General features: G+C 39.6%; 1 pseudogene; it reads left to right on the plus strand.

The window, feature by feature from the left end:
• Positions 1 to 6,779: 6,779 nt before the first annotated feature.
• Positions 6,780 to 10,266, plus strand: LOC109911409 (annotated as a pseudogene).
• Positions 10,267 to 11,885: the final 1,619 nt, after the last annotated feature.

Raw genomic sequence — 11,885 nt, forward strand, 5'->3', positions numbered from 1 at the left:
CGCCTCCACATCATCACAATGTGCTCCATCTAGTGGCTTGGTTGTAACTTTGTAGAATTTGCCAATTCAGAGCAATTTAATTAACGGATGAGATTTATAACAAACCCTATATATGAAAGAGCCCTCTGGCCCTCTTATGATGCAGTGGTAGTATCCCAATCCCTGGACCAAGAGGCCTGGGTTCAAGTCCCACCTTTTCCAGAGGTGTGTAATAGCAGATTGATAAGAAAAATTGCATAAAGAGCCCTCTTCCCCAACTTTAGGTCCAAACATGTTCCTAATGTAATATAATCAAGAATATATGACATACAATATATATTTAAGATTAGCCCCTTCAATTTTCTCCCTATCACCTGAAGGTGAAAGATTGATCAAAGAAAGCTGTAATTGAGGAGACAGATTTGGAGAGAATATTGAGATTAGTTCACCTGAGGGATTAGTGGGTAAAGGCACCACCTGGTGTAAGAATTAATCATTCCAACCTCAAAGGCTCAAATGATCTCAGCTTTGCTAATCCACTAATTGGGCACATATTGGTTCTGAGTTAAAGAAAGAAGGAATAAAGCTCCAGTCCTCACTGCCAATCACTATTGACTGGTCCCTGCTGAAAAATAAATGTTTATGAATGTTCGATAGGGACCAGATCAGCAAGCACTGTACCTGAGCTGCAGTTAGGGCTCAAGCAACTACATCCTATCAAGCTGTGACAGACAACATTTAGGTCAAGCATACCCTGTAAGAAACAACACTTCAGAAACTGTGTTCAATTGAAAGCCAGAGCTCATGGAACCATAATGTAGTGAATCAATATCTTCAGGAGAAATGGGGAGTAAGTGGAAGAAATGGTTTAAATATTATTAAAAAGAACTTAAAGTATTAATACAGAAATTAGTTCATAGAACAAAAGGAAAGCAAAAAGAGAAACTGTCACTGTGAATGAATGATTTGACATCAATTGGATTTCAATAATAAAGACTTTGAGATAGTTTAATCAAGAAAATGATATCAGATCAATAGCAGGCACCCTCAGCAGGACAGGGCAACATAAACTTATATTTAAATATAGAGCAGCTTAAAAGATATCCAGTCACAGACCTATTACAGCATAGAAAGATGCCTGCTGTCTTGTTGTGTCCTTGGCAGTTTTCTGCAGAAGCATCACAACTAGTCTCACTCCTTATACCTGCTTGCACCACACTCTCACACAGTGCAAACCAGATGCTAACTACTCACTGTGAAAGAATTTTCGTCATGTTGCCTTTGGAACATTTCCCAATCACTTTAAATCAGAGTCTTCTATTCCATCAAAAGGAATGGTTTCTCCTGATCTACTCGTCTAGATCCCTCATGATTTTGAAATCTCCTCTTAACCTTCTCTTCTCTAACGACAGTAATCCCACTTTTGCAATCTCTCCACAGCATTGAAATCCCTCATATCTGGAACTATTCTCATATGCACTGTCTCTTGAACTTCCCCATTCTTCCTACAGTGTGGAACACAATACTCTTCTTGTGGCTGAACAACAGAGCTTTATGATGATTTATCCTTCACATCTTTGCTTAAGTATTCCATGCCCCCGTATATAAAAGCACAGATTCCTTTTGCCTTTCTCAACCTATCTTGCACATGCAATGATTGTGCATGTATATCCCTCAGTTCTTTCACCTCCTGTAGAATTGTGCCCATTGTTTTATATTTCCTCTCTTCATTCTTTCTACCAAAGTGTACCATTTCACATTTCTCTATTAAATTTCATCTGACATGTATCTATCCATTCCGCCACTTATCTATGTCCCCTTGAAGTCTCCTTGCAGTTCACATTGCTTCCAGCAGTAACTTTGAAACTTTGCACTGAAGAATGAGACTGTATGAAATGCCTCAGGGTCAGGGCAGGAGGTCAGCTGGATGCAATACTGACTTGGAAGGAATGTGAAGGACAGGGAAGGCTGGCTGAAGGAAACACTTTACTGAAGGAATGTGGGATGAGTGATCCAAATTCATTCAGAAAAGGAGAAAGAATGAACATTAAAAAATGCACAACTTGCTAGTTTTTAACAGCAACCTTTCAATTGTATAAAACTCAGTTCCACAAATGAATCTTCTTGTTGCTGTCTCTAGAGTTATATATCCACAAAACCACATGCACACAATAACTGAATCATTGATTCTATTGTGGTGTCCAATCAGATAGATGCACTTTACTGGTCCGTTTTTGACCCACATAAAACAAAGATTCTTAGTAAAAATGATCCCTGATTCGCTGTCTAAAGATAAATGCTCCACTAAAACTCAGATAGCTCCTAAGTCATTTGGCATTTGAAATTGCTAAAGAAACTGTTAAGTCAGTATGGATCCTCTCATTATCATCCCTAGGAATTCTACACCATGGTTTCATTTTTAATTCTTAAAGGCCACACTGTTCAAAAGAAGCCAAAAGTCATGAGATAAAATCTGCCCTTCTTACTGGGCTGAAGGATTGGGTAAAATTGTTCTCTTGATCTGATTTGCAGCAAATTGTGGAAATATGATACAAAACTGCTGTCGTGGATTGGGTACTGTAAATCCGAGAGAACCCAGGGAGAGAGAGCATGGGAAATGAGATGTGATTTCAACAGAACAGAAGACTCCAGTTCTCCCTTGAGAGTATGTTTGATACACAATATTAAGAATCTGTAAGAAGATGTTCCTGACCGCAGCTAATGCTGACCTAGTTGAGATGTGTATTGCAAGCTTCACTTATCGAATTGCAACTGGAATTTAATGAGGGAACCTGGTCATGTATAGCAGCATATGTAGCACAGTGGTCCATTGACTTAATGAGTGTGTTTTTGACTGTGACCCCATATTTCCACTACAGAACTGAGTGGAGTGAGGGAGACCCCCTGTTACATTCTGAGTGTATTTCGAACACTGACATTCACAACAAAACAATTGTTTCAGTAGACAGAACTTTCTTTCTATGATTCAAAACTTTACGTCTTTGAAAGAAGTGGGTGATTTTGATGTGCCTCAAGATTAAATAAACTCAAGATATTTTCTGCGCATGCCACTTTACTAGTTGCATTAAATGCCACATTACAATGCTGGACAGTTCAGGCTAAGAGTAGCTGTTAAATTAGTAGAAGTAAAATTACACAAAAGCAAAGCTGATGAAATAGAACAGTGCTTAAATTACACAAAACCTAATCCTACAACTTGAAGATAACTAATTGTTCCAGAATCTTGCAGATCTTTCTAAAATATTTTGAATTGAATTTATTAATGATATGTTACCTTCTAACACAACCTTGCCTTACTAATTCTGTCTTGCTGCCATGACAGGGAAGCATATGGTTCATGTCAGTGAGTTGTAAGGCTTAGGACTATTATTCTGTTTTATCCCTCTTTTCGTTCCATATTCCTTCACAATAAACAGGAAATTGTTGGTAAATACCCCAACCAGCCTCATCTTTCCAGACTAAGCCTGTAACTGTTTTATTGATCAATAAAACAATTGCTATTCTTACAGAACTGTCTGGGTAAAGACTAGAGATTTCTTCCTTGTAAAGTGCACTCTTAAAACAGATTGGGATGGGGTTTAGGACAATTCTCCAGTTTCATGCTGAGCTGTACTTGCATTAATTGTTTTTTTAAATACAGATTTATTTAATTGGCCAAAATTAGATTTCCCAACTGCTGTGGTAGGATTTGAAGTTTTCTTTCTGGATCATTAATCTAGACTGCCACATTTCTGTAGGATTGCTAGTCAGTAACATTGCCACTACGTGACTATACTTTAAGCATTGCCGATCTTTCTGCTATCTCACAGGCTACAATCAGCGTCCGGTCTTTAAAACATCTGTATAAATACAGAACCTTTAAACAAAAATCCATTTTTTAATCAACCCGCTCAGAGATGTTATTATACATCTCTGGAACAGGTAAGACTTGAAGCCAGATCTCCTGGCTCAGAAGTAGACACCCTTCTACTGTGCCACAAAAATGCAGAGTATACGATATTTTCCCTCATCACTAAAATAACTCGTTAATCTGCTTTAAACTAAGGAAGATTGCTGAATACAGCAGACATACAGCACTTTAAAATATGAGCGTGAAAATATATCAGAAGCAAAGTACAACAGTGAGTAAGTTCAGCTGTAGAATTCACCTCAGTCATTCATAAAAATGGAATATTTCTTTAATGTGACAGGTGAAATTGACCGGTAGATGATTGACATCCCAGGTATCCAATCAGAGGACAGGGTGGTTCCTGGCTGGACCAATCGGTTTGTCATAGAGGCGGACTCTGAGCTGCTGGACCAACTTGCTGCCGCTTTCAGTCAATGCCAAGTGGGAGTCAGGGAGGTTACAATGAGATAACAAGGTGCAGAGCTGGATGAACACAGCAGGCCAAGCAGCATCATAGGAGCAGAGAGGCTGACGTTTCGGGCCTAGACCCTTCATCAGAAATGGGGGAGGCGAAGGGGGACCTGAAATAAATAGGGAGAGAGGGGGAGGCGGATAGAAGATGGATAGAGGAGAAGATAGGTGGAGAGGAGACAGACAGGTCGAAGAGGTGGGGATGGAGCCAGTAAAGGTGAGTGTAGGTGGGGAGGTAGGGAGGAGATAGGTCAGTCCAGAGAGGACGGACAGGTCAAGGGGGCGGGATGAGGTTAGTAGGTGGGAGGAAGAACAGGTTAAGGAGGCGGGAACGAGAATCTACTTGTAAAAACGTGGTAAGTGCTGTTTTAACTCAGAATCACTTGCAGTAAACAAGACCCTTAGTGCTCCAAGTCAGTAAAAAGGGCTTCTTATAAAAAAAAGATGATGGATCATTTCAAAAATCTCATGTTTTTTTAAACCGTTGAGGGGCTTTTGTCTTCATATTTCTTTAGCCTGTAAATCCCCTGGATTTCTGATGTAATTTAATCAATATGTTAAAAAGTTGTAAATACGAAAATCTCGTTATGGGGTAGATGATCATATTTCACTTCTGTGTTCGATATGTTTAATGGTATTATTTGAGAGGAAAAATACCGCAGACGCACACAAACTGAAATATCAGCAGAATGGATGGAGAGGGGCATGAAGAAATCTGATCTCCGGGAGAAGTTAATGCCTTTAATGATCTATAAAATATTTAACAATCTATAGTTTCACCCGGATTAACTCCACATCCCCTTTTTTGTGGATATTTTCAACTACTCAAAACAAATTCATCTAGTATGGAGCTAGAGGAGCACAGCAGGCCAGGCAGCATCAGAGGAGCAGGAAAGTTGACATTTCGGTTCGCGACCCTTCTTCAGACCCCGTTTCCTGAGGAAAGGTCCCGATCCGAAATGTCAACTTTCCTGCTCCTCTGATGCTGCCTGGCCTGGTGTGTTCCTCCAGCTCTACACTGTTGTCTCTGACGCCAGCATCAGCAGTTGTTGCTATCTCTAAATTAATCTGGTGTTGTGCATAATTGGTGAAGAATGAAAATAATACTTAAAGGATTCTTCTTGGTGCAGTCGCATTGTCCTTACCTCTGGGCCAGAACATTCTGGTTGAAATCCCACCTGCTCCAGAGCTGTGTTGCAACAAGCCTGAGCCCTTAAATCATTGTCGATTTTTTTTTATCAATGCTGATTTTATATAGTTAATGTGAATTAACTTTGTGTGAATTTGTATGTTCGATTAAGTTTCTGCACTTGATCTAGAAAACGGGATCATTGAAACAAATGATACTGAGACGTGGGAGCTTGATGATACGAACAACAAACACCATGTGGTGTGTATCTGACTCCAGTTCAACCTCCAGTCTAGATTGGGTTAGCTGTTCTCATCCAATATGCCATTTGAGCCCTACAATTCATTCCAGTGCTCCTGGGGCTTGGAATGGGAAGAAAAAATAATTGCTCTGGGGAATGACTGTCAATGGTGCCCCGGGCACTGTGCCTCTGAGGCAACAGATTGCAATTTCATGTCTGTCAGTCCAAAGACAAAAATCTAGGCTGACACTTCAGTTCAGTGCTAAGCAAGTGCTGCACTGCCAATGGTTCTGTATTTCAAATTGGATGTTAAATCAAGGCCCTGCTGTCTCCTTGTAGCAGCTATAAAAAAAATCCCATCGTCCCATTTTAAAGAGTCGTAGAGGCAGTATCCCCAATGTCTTCCTGATAATACCCTATCCTTTTGATTTGATTTGTCACATGTACCTAGGTGCAGGGAAAAGTTTTGTTTTGTGCGCAGTACAGACAGATCGTACCAAACAAAGTGCATTAGGGTAATAGGAGAGAATGAAGAATACAATGTTATGGCTGCAGAGAAGGTGCACAGGGAGCGAGATCAACATTAAATTTAAAATTTGAGAGGTCCACTCAGAAGTCTAACAACAGCGGGGAAGAAGCTGTTCTTGAATCTTTTTATACATGTATACAAACTTTTACATCTTTTGCCCGATGGAAAAGGGTGGAAGAGAGTATAACTGGAGTGCGAGGGGTCTTTGATCATTTGATCAACTTCTTTGAAACAAAAAAATTAGCTGACCATTATCACATTTGGTCAGAGCTTGCTGTGGACTATTGCCTCCTTCATTTTCTACATTATCATAGTGACTGCTCTTCAAAAGGACATTATTGGCTGCAAAAGTCCTTGGAAAGAATGATATCATAAAAAAAGATGCAAAAGAAATCTAAGTTTTTCTTTTCCTTCTTTCAACCCAACCTTATTGAAACCTATTCCTGATCTCTGCCCAGGGCTGGAGGGTTGCTCGTGACCATCTCCTCTCCTTCATGATGAGAAACCACTCTCTGTCCGCATGGAAAATGGCTCTGGGGCGCAACCAGTGGAATTGTGCCACACAAGAGTTCGCCCATTTTTGGAAAGGAAGATGAAGCACAATCAAAATGTAAGACTAGCCAGATATTGTTTGAGAAGCACAAGTGAGCACTAAATTCTACTGACCATGAGGGCAAAACTGGGTGTGGAACACCCTTGCATTTCTTTCCAGAGAGTGGGAAATTTGAGTTGGAGGTGTTTAGGGTGGGGGGCATATCCCACCCCTCAGTCTCCAATCCTGAGGAGCAATTTCTGACGGTTCTGGATTTGATTGGCAAATGGGATTTAGGGAGGGCACACCATGTCTATCCAGTATCTCAACCACTGGCACTGATCTGGTAGCTCATGCTGACAAACCTGAGGTTGTAACTTATGACTGCATGACCTAGTTGTCTTCTTTCACCCTAGTCCTATCACTGAAGGTATAGTCATGCTGAGGAGGTTGACCAGAATGAATACCAGGATTAGAAATGTACTGAAATGAACTGCCTGTCATTCAAGAGTGAGGACTATTGCAGCAAAGAATCAATCTGGAATAATTGTGGACTGTGAAGTAGCAGTATAAGGATAAAGGAAGATCTAAGAACAAAGTTAGAAACTGTGCAAACTGTCACTGAAGTTTCTCCGTAAGAGGTGAGATGGAGTTAATCCAACCTTCAAGGATCACCTCAGGGCTCAGTGAAATCACTTGCTACAAAAATAATGCAAGATGAGAAGATCCATAAAGCTGAGAAAGTGGCGAAGGGTAACAAAAATAACTGTTCAAAATAATCCAAAGAAGTAAAACAAAAGTTTTGAGAAATACATCTGTGAGCTGGTGTAGAAATATTGCCTTTTAATGGAGTTTTGATATTCAGTAATTGACCTACACAAGCATTATTAAAAAAGAAAATAAAGGAATAATGTTAAAATGAAGCAACTTAACATTTATTCACATGATGTAGGCAAAATTGGCTTGGCCAGCTTGTATTGTATGTTCCTAATTGGCCTTGAGAAGGTGGCGCTGAGCTGCATTATTGAACCACTGCACCCACGTGTTCTTCCAGGATTTTGACCCTGTGACAATGAAGGAGTGATGAAATACTTCCAGGTCAGGATGGTGCATTACTTTTGGGGGGCAATTGCATGCCCTTGTTCTACTAGGCAGTAGGGGTGGTAAGTCTGAAACATGCTGTTGAAGAAGTATTGGGGAACGCTGCAGTTTAACTTGTAGACACAAACATTGCTGCCACTGTGCATTGGTGAAGGAAATGAAGTTTTAAGGTGGTGGAAGGTGTGCCAATCTAGTCAGCTGTTTTGTTTAGGATGTTGCTTGAACTGCACTTATGTGGGCAAGTGCAGCCTAATCCATATCAATCATGATTTGTTGCATGTAGATGGTGGATAGGCTTTAAAAAGTTAGGACAAGAAACGCTTGCCACAGAATTCCCAGCCTCTGACCTATTCTTGTAGTCACATTATCTGTGGCTAGTCCAGTTCGGTTTCTGGTTTTGAAGTAAAACACATGAAAATCTTGTGTTGTTTATTAACCAACCTTTTAAGTAAACATACTTATTGACATAGTGTTTATTTCCACTGTATTTTTTTTCATAAGCAATAACCTGTTAATGTTGTGGATGATATCAATACCATCCATGATGCTTGTATCAACGGGCAGATATTTTTCAATCCCCCTATCAACGCAGTATTGTTTTTGTATCATGCTTCCATTCAAAATGTGATATAATGCTCATTTAAAGGTTCAAATGTGAGTGGATGCTGAGGATTGGAGTACACCGTCATTGATTCAATGGGAGCTCTCATTAGCTATAGTATAACTGAATATTAAAATAGAAATAATACCAGAGATCCCAGCAAGGACAGGACCCTATATGTTATGTTAGTGAGACTCTTATCATGCGGCACATAATCAATTCCACTATGATATTAAAGCAAATGGCTGGAATATTACCAACCTCCCAAAAGACTTACCTGTATTTATTTATTTAGAACCCCACAACATCTGAAAGTAGTTTACATTTAATTAACTTGTTTTGAAGTATATCCTTACATAGAGGGTGTGGCAATTATGTGCATAAATCCCATACACAGTCATAGTTTTGGCTGGTATTGATCAAAGAGCTTGAATGTCCACGTGATTTTATAAATGCTAGTCACTTAAAACTATTATTTGTTGTTTGCTTTATGTTTCAGGTTTGCAAAAAAGAAGTCCTGTTGTGGAATTTTATCTGTGATACACTTCGTTCAACAGAGCTCACATTGGGAAAGGCTTTGAATTATCAATCGAAGTCATTTCTTCACGATTTGACATTTGAAGTTTTTCAAAGCTTGTTTTCAGTTTCACGATGATATGGAAATGTAAACGGTTTCTATGGGCGGCCTTTCTAATTCTGCTATTGACTTGCATCACTGTTTTTGTCCTGAACCTCATTGCCAATAGGGTCTCATAACAAACAACCAGCACTATTTTCCTGTGAAAAAACATTTAAAATGGAATGGAAACCTACCCTCATCTGGTGCTTATAAAGCGAAGTGTTCAGAGCTGGAGGTATTTACAGAATCTCTTTACGATGTGAACTGTACAGCTATTTTACAAGTGGATGTCAGGGAAATCGAGAGAAGTCAACTATTAAAGGTGCAAACTAAGTCAGGAATTCTCAATGATTCCTTTTATACTGAAGCCACGCAGAACTGTGAGAATTTCATAAGGAGCAGAAAATACATAAGGTTTACTCTCAGTAGCAAAGAGGAACAAATTCCAATTTCTTATTCTGTAGTCATTCATCAAAGAACTGACCAGTTTGAGAGACTTTTGAGGACAATTTACATACCCCAGAATATTTAACTGTATGCATATTGATAACAAATTGTCTTTTGATTTCAAAACTGCAGTTCACAACATCGCATCTTGCTTCCCAAACATTTTTATTGCAGGGAAATTAGAGAATCTTGTTTATGGCTCCTGGTCGAGAGTTCAGACAGAGCTTGACTGCATGGAGGAATTGTTGGCAAGGCATTTAACCTGGACGTATTTCATCAGTCTGTGTGGTATGGATTTTCCCATCAAAACCAATTCTGAGATTGTCCATCAGCTACAGCTTTTGGAAGAGGGGAGCAGCTTAGAGTCTGAAGTGGCTACAGAGAGGAAACAGTTGCATTGGAAATACAGCTTCAGAGTGGTCAATAGGAAAATGGTCAAGACAAACATCATTAAGAAACCAATATCAACTGTAGCCCCCATATTCTCAGGCAGTGCCTACATGGAGATCAGTAGACAATTTGTTGAACATATCTTTAGGGACCCAAAAGCAAAGCAACTTTTTGAATGGTCAAAGTAAAGGTTCGTCTGGGCCACTCTACAGCAGATGCCTGGTGTTCCTGGCTCTAAACCTTCACATCCTAACCAGTGCACAAAGGATAGGCTTTTCCTTTTGTTACAGCACCTTCTAAGTATTTCCCCTTAACCAGCCATGGACCTCATATCTAAATCCCTAATATGCTGCTGAACCTCTGATGCCCCTTAATACGTGAAAAAAAAAGTTTGGCCAAGATTTGTTTAAACTCTCACTACAACTGCAGGACACCTGGGTTCAATGCAGTGCGTGTAAATGAGCCAAGATGAATTAAGGCTCTCTCAACAGTACATTGTAACAGCCAAGTAGAAACCACCCGGTATCACAACTGATACCTGATCACTCCATTATAAAAAGCATTCGAGGACCGTCCAAAATTTTTCTTTGTAACTGGAACCATTTTGTTGTAGCAATGTGAAGAATGTTGTCTTTCAGTCACTCGCTCTTGGTAATGATATTCCAACTATACTCAGAAGGAATGATAATAAACAATGGCAAATACAGATCCATTAATCTTCGTCCAAATAAAACATGATGGAATCCCAATTAGCAGGAGACAATCATCTGTACAACAATGCCCTCTAAGAGCAGTCAGCCTAGAATCAGAATGGGAAGAGCCTGCCTGAGAGGTGACATTCCAAGTTGACAGCAGAAATCCTTACAATGTGTGCTAAAAGCACCAGGGACCCGGGTTCAATTCCAGCCATGGTGACTGTGTGTGTGGAGTTTGCACATTCTTCCCATGTCGCATATCCCTGGGTGCTCTGGTTTCCCCCTATACTCCAAAGATGTGCAGGTTAGGAGGATTATCAATGCAAAATTGCTCCATGGTATCTGGGGAGGGGATGTGCATACTCGGTGGGTTAGCCATCATAAATGCAGGGTTACGGGATACGGTAGGGATCTGTGTCTGGGTGGGATGCTTTTCGGACAGTGTGGACTCAATGGGCTGAATGGCCTCTTTCTGCACTGAAGGTATTCTATGAATACTTTAATAGGTGTGGGGTGGAGTGAGTCTTTTAGACCAAATCAGCTTCCTGATGTAGAACTATCTTGAGATTTTTGTTGCAGCCTGTATTCGCTCCATTTATCACTTCTTTAGAGGGTGGATTCTAGTGATTTGGCAGCCAGGGAAACTTAGCTAGGTGGTTTTACATGTAACTTCAACACTGCTCTGGGTATCAGCAGGTATTACAAATCCAACATGGGGGGGGTAAAGGAGATAAAATATTGTTATGATGTTTTGATAACTGAAATGGAATATGCAGAAGTAGAAATAAAAATATTAATTGATCAATGAGAAGTAGCACACACAAATTTATAATATAAATAATTGGGAATGGAAGGTTGACAGAATTACTTTTGAACGAGCTAAGATCCAATTTAGAGCAGAAATTAAATATCTCAATTGCTTTTGTAACTAATTCTACTTGTTTATACATTTATAAATGTATCTACTACTTATTAGTGCTGCTATCTATGATTCTAACAGTAATAAATCATTTTGTTCAGACTGATTATGATTCTTGCAAAATAAGGGCTAAATTTATTTATCCAGTGGCTTAAGTAAATCACCTTGAGTGGTTAGTAAATGTAATGCAAACCTGTTGATGTAAGCAGTTTGTGGGTTAAATTTAGGCACCATTTATTCCGAACTGGAATTGAGTCATGGATTATCGAGTAAAGAACAACAAGCCTGTGTATTTTTATAGAGACTTCCACATAAAATTTTT

Source organism: Rhincodon typus, chromosome 29, assembly GCF_021869965.1.
Source record: "Rhincodon typus isolate 14 chromosome 29, sRhiTyp1.1, whole genome shotgun sequence".
In the NCBI taxonomy this organism is placed as follows: Eukaryota; Metazoa; Chordata; class Chondrichthyes; order Orectolobiformes; family Rhincodontidae; genus Rhincodon; species Rhincodon typus.